The sequence below is a fragment of the Struthio camelus genome, chromosome 20 (assembly GCF_040807025.1).
Source record: "Struthio camelus isolate bStrCam1 chromosome 20, bStrCam1.hap1, whole genome shotgun sequence".
In the NCBI taxonomy this organism is placed as follows: domain Eukaryota; kingdom Metazoa; phylum Chordata; class Aves; order Struthioniformes; family Struthionidae; genus Struthio; species Struthio camelus.
This window is the reverse complement of record NC_090961.1, coordinates 3,776,878-3,788,864: the sequence shown is the minus strand read 5'-3', so window position 1 is coordinate 3,788,864 and position 11,987 is coordinate 3,776,878. Positions and strand designations below refer to the sequence as shown.

General features: G+C 66.9%; 1 long non-coding RNA gene across 2 annotated transcripts; it reads right to left on the bottom strand.

The window, feature by feature from the left end:
• Nucleotides 1-8,720: 8,720 nt before the first annotated feature.
• LOC138061721 (uncharacterized) lies at nucleotides 8,721-11,755 on the bottom strand. Of its 2 annotated transcripts, XR_011135636.1 has the most exons (4): nucleotides 11,672-11,755; nucleotides 10,749-10,859; nucleotides 9,706-9,797; nucleotides 8,721-9,552 (listed from the first exon to the last, which is right to left on the bottom strand). It is a non-coding gene; the product is annotated as an uncharacterized lncRNA (long non-coding RNA). The 2 variants fall into 2 exon arrangements; XR_011135635.1 differs by having other exon boundaries at nucleotides 8,721-9,797.
• Between the last annotated feature and the right edge of the window lie 232 nt (nucleotides 11,756-11,987).

Below are 11,987 nucleotides of genomic sequence, written 5' to 3'. Positions count from 1 at the left end.
GGGTCTCGGAGCGCTGCTCTGCAAATGCTCGAGCGCAACGAGCCGCCCACGTCCCCCGGGCGAGGGGCGCGAGGGACGCTGGCGGCGCCTGGCCTTGCAGCCCCTGCCCTCGCGGGGAGCATCTCCTCGGCAGCCGGCCGGGGGGCTAGCGGCTGCTGCGGTGCCCGTGCACCACGCCGGGCTCGTCGGCTCAGCCCCGGGCACGAGCCAAGGGCCGCGCAAAGGCCACGTAGAGCCGCTCCAGCACATTCGCTCGCCGCCGAGCAGCCGCCCACCCCTGCCCGGCCGAGAAGGGCTGGGTGCCGCCGGGCTGGGTACCGCCTGGCCGAAACGGGGCCCACCGCCGGCTCCGCGGGGCTGGGGACCGGAGCGGCCGCGCAGGCGCTGCTCGGCTGGCGGCAGCGGAGGGACGGCTCTCCGCCGGCACGACCCGGGCTTGGGCAATGCCTTGGAACAAAAGGTTGGAGTTTAATGGTACAGCCGAGGAAAACAACTCCCTGGAAACCTGCCACCCTTGGTAAGTAAACAGAGGACGAGCCCTGACGAGTTGGGCTTGTAGCTCCGGTGACAGAGGTGCTATCCCTTCCCCGCGCCCTTTGCAAAGAGCTGCTGGTGCCGGAGGGGACCGTCCTCTCTCCCAAGGCACGCGTGCTCCCGGGCTCTGCCGGGGCACCGAGCTGCGCAACCGGCCCCGGGGCCGGCGGGCCGTTCCCGGGAACCGGCCATGCGTCTGCCCGGCGGCGCGCGGCAAAGCCAGCTCCTCCGCACCGCCGGGCCGTGGCTCCCGCGTCCCCTCTCCGGCACTGAGCTTGCGCCGGTGACACCTCGCCACTCCCTGTCCCCCCCTCCCGGGAACGGCACCGAGACCCTTTCACAGGGGATACCCTGGAAAAAAAAGCCAATTCAACAGGAGCGCTCCCAGGGAAACGCGCTGGAGAAGCTCCGGGGATGGAGAAGGGCGGCCTCCAGGGCATGCTCAGCCCAGGCGGGCAGTGACTGACAGCTGCCAGTCACCAGGTGATGCCAAGGGACTTGGGAACGGCGGTGCGGGGGCGTCCGGCTCTCCGTCCGCGGTCTCGGGGACTGCCCGGCGCACACCGCGGGACGGCGATGGGGATGCTCCGGCCGGCCCCGGGGGGACGCAGCCGCGTGGCAGCGGCGGGGGGAAGCTGCCCCTCTGGCCCCAGGTCCCCAGGGACCTGGCCAAGCATCTGCCAGGCAGACTGCTGATAAAAAGCGGTGTTTTCATAAACCCGAGATTTGGGGGCAGGGCGGTGGGGGGGCCGTTTCCAACAGAACTCCTCTCTAATGCAGGAACAGCAATCATTTTTATCAGTTTTTGGCAGGCGACCAGATTTAAAACAGCCTTTCAGTGCAGAAACAGAGCTTCCGTTTGTTTCCTGGGCATCCACATTCCCAGGGTTTGACAGAAATGACTATTTCCCCCCCCACTTTTCTTCCAAATGTTGACACAGGAGTCAAACACCGCCCTTTGCTGCCATGCTGCCGGCCACGCCGGGATGGGGACAAAGGTGCTGCTTTGCAGGGGGAGAGGCCGGGGCCGGGCCCGGCTCTGCCTGCCCGCCGCTCCCGGACCCGCCGCTCCGGCAATGCCTCCGGGCACATCCCGAAAGCAGGCGAGGAGGAGCTGCCCGCGACACCTGGGACCCCCCGGGGCAATGGGAAAGAGGAGGTGGGGGCACCTGCTCCAGCCCTGGCAAAGCAGCTGCACCCAAGGACGAGCTGCCGAGAGCAGCATCCTCCGTCCAGGAGGCGCCGAAGGAGGCCGAGCCGGGGGCAGAGGCCAGACGAACTCGTCTCCGGGAGGATGGATGCAACACAACCTCGGCCTGGAGGAGCGAGGCGGGGAGGACGGGCCGTGGGGCGCGTGCCCGATGCTGGTCCCCGGGGACGCGCTGGGGACACCCGGCCCGGCCAGAGGACTGGACTGCAGCCCCCTGCCGCGGGGCTGCGCCTGCCCCGGCGAGGCTGGAGGCAGCTTGCTCTGCAGGCACAGCCCCAAGGCCAGACTGTCCGGGGGCTTCCTGGGGGAGTCGTTCCCCCTTGCAGCAAAGTCCCGGTGCTTGGCAAGCTGGAAGCATCCTTGCTCCGGGTACGGCCGGTGCCAGATTCCCAGGGAACTTGAAACAAAGCGAATCCAGTCCAAGGCACGCATCTCGCCGGCCCGTAGCTGGAGGGCGCAGGGGGGAGCACAGGGGGAGACAGGATGAGGAAAAGCAAAACCTTTTTTTGCAGCCAAGTGCGCCTCTTCCCAAATCCTTTGCAGCGATTGCATCAGAGGCTGTAATTACCAGGCTTGCCCTCTCCGCCGGCTGCTTCCCTGGCTCTTTGAAGTCGCACTTCACGGCAGGGTGAAGGTGCTTGCGCTCTTTAGGGCCGTCCAGGGGTGACCTCGGATTTCTCAGAGGTCCCGGAGGGCTCAAGGTGGGAGCAACGCTCCGCATCCGAACGTGTCAGCAGATGGCAATGTTTCTGTGCTCTGCTTATCTCCACAGATCTCCCTCTTTCTTTAGGCAGCGACCTGCTACCAAACGCTGGCAGCATCAGCAGGACCCTCCTGGCCACGGGCCAACCCATAGCATGGAGGTCCGGTCACGGAAACGCGACCAAACGCCTCCAGCGCCGCTGCCAGCCCGACCTCCCGGTGCCTCTGCTCCGTCCCTCCCCGGCACCATCGTCCCCTCCGCGGCATTTCTGCTCCTGGTCTCAGCCCAGGAAGGGCAGAGGCGAAGACAAAAATAGCCAGCACAACTGTTTGATGGTTCCCTTACAGACGCTGGGGTGCGGTTCGGCTTTTGGGCAGCAGATCAGGGGTTGGCTTTTTCCATCCGAAGCGGCTGGCGCGGTTCCTCCGCCCCGGCTCGGCTTCGCACCACGCTCTGCCCCGCACCGGGGAATCCGGCCACCAGAAGCTCAGGAGCAAGCGGAGAGAGGCCAGGAAACCGGAGGAGGAAGCCAAAAGGAGGCTGTTCCCGTGGTGGCCTGAATCAAATGTCAGCCAAACACGACAGCGGGGAGCTCTGAAATGCCAGGTCAAGCGGCAGCAGGGCAGGGCACCAGTGGAAAAAAAAGGGTCTAAAAAGTGCTAAGAGTAGAAAAAACAAAACGTTTAAGGTCCATTTTGCTGTTAGCTCCTGCACCTCCAAGGCACAGAGCAGCCGCAGGAGAAACGGCCACCGCCTGCCCACCGTGAACTGCAAGAAAAGCGCCCGGCGAGCGGGCGCCGCTTGGGCAGGCGGGCTCAGAAGGGCTGGAGGGCTCCGTAGCGGGAAACAGGGAGGAGGAAAACTGATCTTGCCTTGGAGCTCATGAGAGCAGCCTGGTCGCCGGGCGGTTTGAAGCGGCAGGTTCCCGGCCAGTTGGAAGTGGCAGGTTTTCGTGCCATCGGGCGATGGCGGTGAGACCGGCTCTCCCCGGGGCTCTGCCGCCCAGATCCTGCCTCGCCGGCTTGCTCTCCGTTTCTTTTCACGACTCGCCCGTGCCCAGCCCGGCAGCTCTCCGGCCCCTCGCCGTCCTCCGGCAAAAGTGGCCCTTGCACGAGATGTCACCAAAGTCTGGCCAGCAGCTTAGCCTGCTTGCGGAGAGGTTTTTATTTCCCAGACTTCCTCTTTCTGATGAGATTCATGAAGGCCTGATCACAAAAATTAGGAAGCAGAAATGAGCCGGCTAGGATACGACGCGCGGTAAAAATATCCTCGTGCAACGACGCAACGCTTGCGGCACGTAGAGGAAAGCGCCGGGGCCGCTGAGCCGAGCCGGGGCGGTTGGGCTGTAGATGCAAAGCGGGCTACAGGGCAGTTTGGTACACGGGTTCACCGGCGCGGCCGGGCGGGCTGCTGCTGCGACCCCCAGCAGCCCCCACCGCTCCCCGCAGGCTGCCACCGCAGGGGAGGCCGGACCCTCGGCAGGTCCCGTGCCCTTCGCGCGCTCTCTAGCCTCGCTGGTGCGAAGGCCAGAGCAGGCAGGCACGCTCGAGTAAGCTGCGCGTCCGCTCAGCCGAGCAAAGGTATCTGCGGAGGGTGGGGGGTTACCGCAGGGCTGTGACATGCGCTTCCTCCGTGCAGCCTAAAAATAGCTGGCAGCGCACAAAGAAACAAGGTGCTGGGTGCACCTCTGCAGGAACCGGGCGCGGGGGGAGGAAGATCTCGACACAGCTTCTGCGGAGATGTTGCAAGAACAGCTTATTTCAGTGCAAGGTGTGCTCCAGGTTTGTTTCCCCGGGAGATTTGCACTTGAAAAGCCGGTGTCAAATTTGCATGCGCAAACTTCTCAGTAGCTAATCCAGCGAGGGAAAGGATGCCCGCTGGTTTTCAGAGCGATCCCAGCTTCCCAGCGCACACGTAGCCATTCCGCAAAGCCTTAACCGGCTGCTCTCTCCGCCTGGCCTGGAGCACCGGGTGAAAGCCGTGCGGCGAACCCACCCTCAGCCCATGCGTTAAACCCATGCCCCGTCGTGGAGCAAATACCTCTGTCCTGCCCTGTGATTAACGACCCTCTGCTGTGCTTTCCCAGAAGGAGAAAAGCATCTTTCCAACGGAAGGAGCTTGTTTGCAACGACACAGCGCTATCGGCTCGGGCCACGCGCGGCAAAAGGGGCTCCGACCACGAACTCCCGCTCCGGCGGGCGACTTCGCCTTCCCGATGCAGGCAAAGCGGCGGCGACCTCGTCCTGCAGCGCCCGCGCGGGGTCGGGAGCCCGCGGGCGGCTCCTCACCGCATCCCCGTCGCAGCCGGCAGGGTTTCCCCCCCCCCGACCTCACCCGGCTCAGGACTTTCTCCCTCTCCGCGGCTGGGCGCGAGCTCCGAAACGCCGCTCGCCTTTGGCAGCTGGGGCAGCCGGCGGGGCAGGAGCGACGCCTGCAGCGGGGCCGAGCTGGCGGAGGCGCGGGAACACACGCGCCGGCGTTGTTTCCCCCCGCCGCCCCGCGCCGGGGAGAAGCAAGGCCGGAAAGACACATCAATAGACATAACTGAGGCTAAACGTCTTCGGTTTTTGAATCAACGTGCATCGCTGAGAGCGCAATCAAAGGCTCTTTAGTAATGTATTGACTTACCCCCAAGTAAAGTTATCTACCCAGATTTATCACACCCACACCCAGCCCTTCCTATTAGGTAACGGAGCCCGTGCAGGCGGCTGGAGCTCCGCTCCGGCTCGCGCAGCAGGAGGGATGATGTGATGCTGCTCCTCCCTGGGAGCGCATCCCGCCCTCCGCCGGAGCAGGAAGCGAGGGGCAAGTCGGACGTTGCCCTTGCTGCCCGCCCGTCGCAGCAGGTCCCCGGGCCTGTCCGCGTCCTGCTGCTCCGGCGTGCTCCCCGCTGGGCCCTGGCACGTCCCCGGAGAGGGCTGGGGACGGAGGGCACCAGGCAATCACCGCCCGGCGATTTCTTGCCTCCGCCACGACACAGAGCCCAAGAGCCTGGCTCCCAGGCGGGCTGCGCTTCCCCTTGCTGCCCCTGCCGTGCCAGAGCTCGGCTGAGCCCAGGCACACTCGTGGCAGGAATGGCCCTTCCTGCCCGGCCCTCTCCGCCCCCCGCCCCGGCGGCGCCCGCCAGCCCACGCGACGCTTCGACCCGCCGCTTTCCGGGCAGAAAGGGGAAGGCAGCGCAGAAGCGCGGTGACTGTGCCCCGAGGTCAGGCATGTTTTCGGGAGGCGCACGCACGTTTTCTGCCCTTGCAAAACTTCCCCCCACCCCCGCCTCCGCTTACGAAAGACCCCCCCCCCCCGCCTCGTCTTGCAAAACGCAAAAAGCAAAACGTGTAAGAAAACCGACAAAAAAAAAAAAAAGCCCTATGTGACATACCAGGCTTGCAACCGGGCTGGAAGGGGGGGAGGGTGTCTGGCTGCTGTGCCTCAGTTTCCCCTCTCGGGAGACAGGGCCCACGCTGGCGGCTACGAACGATCCTGCCCCACGATTTTTATCGCTGACAAGCGAGGCCGGGGGCAGAGCGCGGGGCCGGGAGGGCCCCAAGGCCGTGCCAACCCGGGCCGGCGCTCCTGCGCTCCCGCCGAGAGCTGTTGGCTCCCGAAGGGAAAAAGGCTGCGAAAACAACGGCAGCTTCGGCCCCGACGGCCGGGTCGGGCCGGCCGCGTCTGCAGCCCGTCTGCCGCGGTAAAGACGCTCCGCGGGGCCGCCAGCCGACGGCAGCTCCTCGCCGCTGCGGGCAAAGCGGGCAAAACGCAGCAAACCCGCAGGCCAACAGCAGCGCGTGCTGCAGAACCAGGCACCCTGCCGCGGTGGGAGCACCCTGCTGCGGTGGGAGCACCCAGCCGCGGTCGGTGCACCCAGCCGCGGTCGGAGCACCCTGCCGCGGTGGGAGCACCCAGCCGCGGTGGGAGCACCGAGCCACGGTCGGAGCACCCAGCCGCGGTCAGAGCACCCTGCCGCGGTCAGAGCACCCTGCCGCGGTGGGAGCACCCTGCCGCGGTGGGAGCACCGAGCCGCGGTCAGTGCACCCAGCCGCGGTCAGAGCACCCTGCCGCAGTGGGAGCACCCAGCCGCAGTGGGAGCACCGAGCCACGGTCGGTGCACCCAGCCGCAGTTGGTGCACCCTGCCGCGGTCGGAGCACCCAGCCGCGGTCAGAGCACCCTGCCGCGGTGGGAGCACCGAGCCATGGTCGGAGCACCCAGCTGCGGTCGGAGCACCCTGCTGCGGTCGGAGCACCCTGCCGCGGTGGGAGCACCCTGCCGCGGTCGGAGCACCCTGCTGCGGTCGGAGCACCCTGCTGCAGTCCCTGCGCCCGTCGCCCCCGGCCTCGGCCCGCGGCACCGTTCCCCTGCCGCCCGCCCGGCCCCGTCGCACGGCGCCGGCTGCTCCGCACGCGGGATGCGCGGCGCGCGAGCCAGGCCGATGGCCGCCGGCGGGGGCAGAAGGCCGTCCCGATGCCTCAGGAGCCCGGCAGAAGTCACGCCGGGAGGAGAACTCGGCCCCCAAGCGGCCGAAGCCCTGCAGAGCCGAGCGGAGCGATGGCCGAGACCCCCACGCCGCGGGGCGCCCGGCCGGGCCTGAGCCCCGCGGGGGCAGCGGGCGGAAACCGGGGATGAGCTGAGCAGCAGGGTTTGTTGGATGAAACCCAATTTAGGCGTCGCGGCGCCCCGGGGGCGCAGCCAGCCTGCGGCTGAGAACGGGCAAACTCGTTGCGTCGGCGCGTGCCCTCCCGCGGCGCCCGGCCGGGCCTCGCGCGAGCCGGCGCTCGGAGCCCTTTCCGCCGCCCGCGATGCCGCAGCTCCCGCGCGGAGGCCACCCCGCCGCCGCCGCCAGCTGGGGACGAGCCCCGCGCGAGGGAGATGTGCGGGGGCGGGAGAACACAAGGCAGGGAAACGCGGCGGCGGCGGCGCTGGGAAAAATCTGCTCCAGCACTTTTGTTTTTTTTTCTTTTATTGTTGAGGGTTTTTTTTTCTTTTCTTTTTTTTTTTTTTTTTTCCCCTCTGGAAGGTGCCTGGGAAAGGAAGCGATTGTTTGGAGCAGATCTTGATGGCTCCAGGCCCCTCGGTGGGGAGATAACCAGCCGCAGCCCCTCCGGCTCCGGGTGGGAAACGCCGCGCGGGGGCCGGGCAGGGTGGCAGGAGCTGGGGGGGCAGCGGGGACCTGGGGAAACTGGGGCAGCCCGGCCTTGGAGGGGGGGAGAGGGATGGGCTCAGCTGCCGAAACCCCCCGAAATACCTCCCCCGGCACGGCTCCGGGCCGCTTTCCCAGTGAAGCGATGTCTGTTTGGAGTTATTTTGGGGGTAAGCGGGAACGAGGCGTCCTTAGCTCCCTTCTGATGCTGCTGCCAAACATCTTGGCTGAACGTACGTAATTACGGACCGCGACGTCTTCGGAGCTGTTATCCCTCCTAATCTGCGCTTATCTGCAATGAGCTCGCCTTAAACGCCCGAAGGCCCGGATGCCCGATGCCCCTCGCCACCACCTCCCGCGCCTCGAGCTGCAGGTCGGGGCACGACGGGGCTTCGGGGGGGGCCTCGCTGCCAGCCGGGACGCACGGCAGGCTTTGCTTGAAGGAGGGAATTATTCTGGGTGACGAATTATGTCATTTTCCTCTCCGGAAACAGCTAACGCTCCCAGCACGGCTGCTCTTCCAGCGCGGGTGTCACGGCTGGAGGAGCTGCGGGTCAGGCTGGGCCTGTCCCGGCTCCCCGCCACGTCCCAGGGCCTCGGGTCCCGGGTGCATCCCAGGTCCCCTCCGCGGCCAAGGTCTCCGCCGCGTCCCGGGTCCCTGCCGCGAATCCGGTCTCCATCGGGTCCCAGGTCCCCGCCGTTCCCCGCCACGGGCCGGGGCCGAGCACAGCTGAAACAAGCCCAAGCAAAGGGGCAGGGAGCAGCGAGCGGCCGAGTCTCCCGCGGGCGGCAGCTGCGCCGGCCGGGAAGGCGACGGCGGGCGCAGCTGTGCGCGCGGGCGAGCCGGGGCCGTAATCCGGGCGAGCAACTGCGGGGAGACGCGGGGCGCATCAAAGGCGCCGGGCGGCCCCAGGCCTCCGGCGAGCCCCCGGCGCCGGGCTGCGCGGCGCGCCGAGCATCCCAGGAACGGGAGCAAATGGCTGCGGGACGCCGCGTCCCCCTGCCCTTGCCGGGACGGTTAAAGATAGCAACCGGGAGCAAGAGCCGCGGAGGAGAGCGCACGGCGCTGCCCGCAAGCAGCTCCATCGCTGATCACCCGCTGCACGGTTCGACTTGACGGAGGGCCCACGCTCCGGACCTGCTCGCGGATCGGAAAACTGAATTTTTTTCCCCCCCCCGATCTCAGCCGCTAAACGGCGCGGACGGCTCCTGCGGCCGCTGCCCGCCGCCCGCCCCGGGAGCCCCCGCGCCGTCAAAGGGGGCATTGAGTGCCGGGCGGGCGCCGGCGGGGCGGGCGGAGGGCTGCCGCCGGCGCCGCGCTCCTGCACAAAGGCGCCCCTTTCTCCGAGGCGGAACTGGATCGCAAGCCATCTGCCTGATTTCTTCGCCGCCGTTTCCTCCGACGGCTTCCCCGCCGGCGGTGCCGATGCGCGCGGGCAGCGGCCTGCCCGGCTTTCCCGGCCCCGCGGCGCTGCCGGCACCGCCAGCGCTCTGCCAGCCCCGGCTCCCCGAGCACCTGGGGCTCTGCAGCAGAGCCGAGGCCCCGACATGAAAAGCCCTCTACGGTTTTCCCTCCTCGTGTTATTCCAGTGCAGCATCAATTAAAAAACCACTCTATTTAAAAATGCAAATGAAGCGTGGCGTGCCGATGCAGACAGAGGGAGTCGGCCCCGTCTCCGCAGGTGAAGGCCCGGATCGGCTCGTTTCACTATCTCACCCGGTCGGAAATCTTCATTAAAATTCCCTCTTTGATTTGGGCATGCTCCTGCACCCCGCGCGCCTCCTGCCACGGCGCGCGAGCCTCCGCCAAAGCCCTTCCTCCCTCGCGGCGCAGGCAGCGCGAGCCCCGAGACCCCTCGCTGCGGGGTCCCGCCTGCCACCGTCCCTCCCCAGGCGCCGGCAGGGCGGCCGTCCGGGGCGGTACGTCGCACGCCGTACCCTGGGATCTCACCCGTCCTTTTGTTCACGCGGACCTAAGTGAGGGGGGTAGTGGGGAAAGCCTGCTCTCTTTTTCCTGTCCGTGGCACGCCGGCTCTTCCCCGGCGAGCTGCAGCCGAGCTCCCGCAGCGCTCGGCGCTCTGCTTGGCTCCTTCGGGGCTGCTGGCTCAGATGCTGCTTTAAGGTACCTTTTTTCTGACGCCCTCGATCTCGGTGCATCACCGCAGCCGGGCGTTGCGCTCACCCAGCGGGCCGGGCACCCGGTTATACCGCCATGTCTCTATTTAAAAAGAAAAAAAGAGAAAAAAAGAAAAGAGGAAGACGCGCCAGTGCCCAGAAGACGCCTTGCTGCCCGCAGGCTGCGTTTGGCGGCTCAGGGTGCCTGCTCCCCCCCAGGCCAGCCGCACCGAGCGCCCCCAGCCCGCCCCAGCGGCACCTGCCAGCAGAGGGACAGGGACAAGCGAACGCGGGCTGCAGAGCTCGTGCCAGCCCGGGCCGCCCGGCGCAAGGCGCTGCCCGCCGCGAGACCTGCCCGCACCCCGTCTCCCCCCCGAGCCCCTGCTTTGCCCTGGGGCTGCGGGTCGCCCCGAGGAGCCGGGCGGTTTGCAAAACTCCGCGCCGGGCGCGGACCGGCGTCGAGGCCCGAGCAGCCGGCCCCGTGGCGCTGCGCGGGGGCTGCCCCGGCCCGGCAGCCTCCCTGCGCTCCTCCGCTGGCTCCGGGGCAGCTTTCCAGGGGCACGGTGCCAGCGCCGCCGGAAAGGCAGCCGCGGGGCGAAGGCGGCGCTGCTGCCGGCAGCTCCCAGACGGGGCAGAGCAGCACAGAAGCCGGGCGGCGCGGGGAGCCGGCTCACCCCCTGCACGCGCGTTGCTCCCCCCTCTCTCTTTCGCGCACCGGCGCAGGAGGACGCGCGATGCTCGGCGTCACGCCGGGAGGTTACCATGGCATTTCCGCGCAAACGTGGGCCCGCCGCTGCCCCAGCCCCTCCGGCGGCTCCCGCCTGCTCTGCGAGCGCGGCCCCCCTCGCGGAGGGCTGCCTCCCCTCTTCCCTTTCTTCTGAGCTCGGGCTCTGCCCTGGGGGAAGGCAGCAGCGGGGAGGGACGTATTGGCCCTGGTGTCAGCTGTGCTGGAATCGCTGGAGTTGCTCCAGGGATGCGTTTCACCTGCAGAGCCCGGTGCAACGTTACAGCGGGACTTTCCTACCCAGGTAACTTGGACCAAGTGCAGGCTCACCTCATTTGCCGGTAATTTGCCGTGTTGTTCCTGCTGCCATGGCAAATATTTGTGTGCGGTATGTGCGGAGAAGTTCCTGCTTTGTTACGCAGCCTCTCCCTTTGCCGGTCCCTGCAGCAAAAAGCAAACTGCGTCGAGCGCTGCTGCAAAGTGGTTTGGCAAGAAGGGTCCTGTCTCTCCCCAGCATCCGCACGAGCGATGCGAGCCAGGACTCCACGACGTTCGGCTTCCCACCTCTCGCAGGCCACGTGGGCCATAGGAGGAAGGACTGAGCAGCGAAGCGCAAAGTCTATTTTCTAGCTTTGCAAAGGTTTCAGGCACGTGTTTTTGCAGGCTCTGCTGTGACAGTGCCGAAAGAGCTGCTGCCTCCCAAGGCCCCGCGCTGGGAGCCTCAGAGAGCTCAGGAGCCCCCGAGCGCCAGGTCAGAGCACGGGAGCTTGCCCGAGACCCTGCCCTACCCCGAGGACCTGCTGGGACAGCTTGCTGCCAGCAAAGACCTCATGAAAAACCAGGTTCCTCCTGGGGACGCTGGGCCCTGCTCCGCACAACCCTCTTGGGGCTTGTCTGCAGAGACAGTCAACAGCCAGGGTTTCAAGAGGAGGTGGCAGAGGGGGAACGTGGGCTGCAAGGGCTCCCATCTGTTTTTCAGCTCCAGTTCTTCTCTGCGCCCCTTTGCACCTCAAACAACTGAGATAAGCGCTCGCTCGAGAGCAGAAAGAGGTCCTGAGCCACCGCGAGCCACCGCGAGCCGGGACGCCGAGGTGAGCGGGGCCGGCCTGGAGACGCGGCCCTGCGCCGGAGACCAGGCAGCGCGAGAACCTCTTTGCACACCCCAGTTGGCCGTGCTCCTCGCAGAGCCCTGAAACAAGGGCAGACCGAAGCACTGCCAAACCCAGGCTACAACGCTTTGCTTTGTTAATTACCTAATTACACTGGAGATAAACAACAGAGAGAGTCTCCCGGGTCCTTTCAGGCTGTTGGACGTACAGATGCCTCCAAACTTTGAGCCAAGGAGGTGCAACAGCAGACAGGCTTCAGGGTGCCTCGCGCCAGGGCTAGACCCTGCTTTTAGGCGCTCTGGTTCGGAGGGGTCGGTGCCCCGGCCCGGCTCTCGTTCCCGGTGGGGAGCGAGGAACGCGATTCGGCCTCCACGGCCGTCTTAATTACCATTCCTCCTGGGCCCTGCTTAAGGGACGGGATTAGATCCTCGGCGGGGAGTTTTGCGAACGCCCCTGCGGT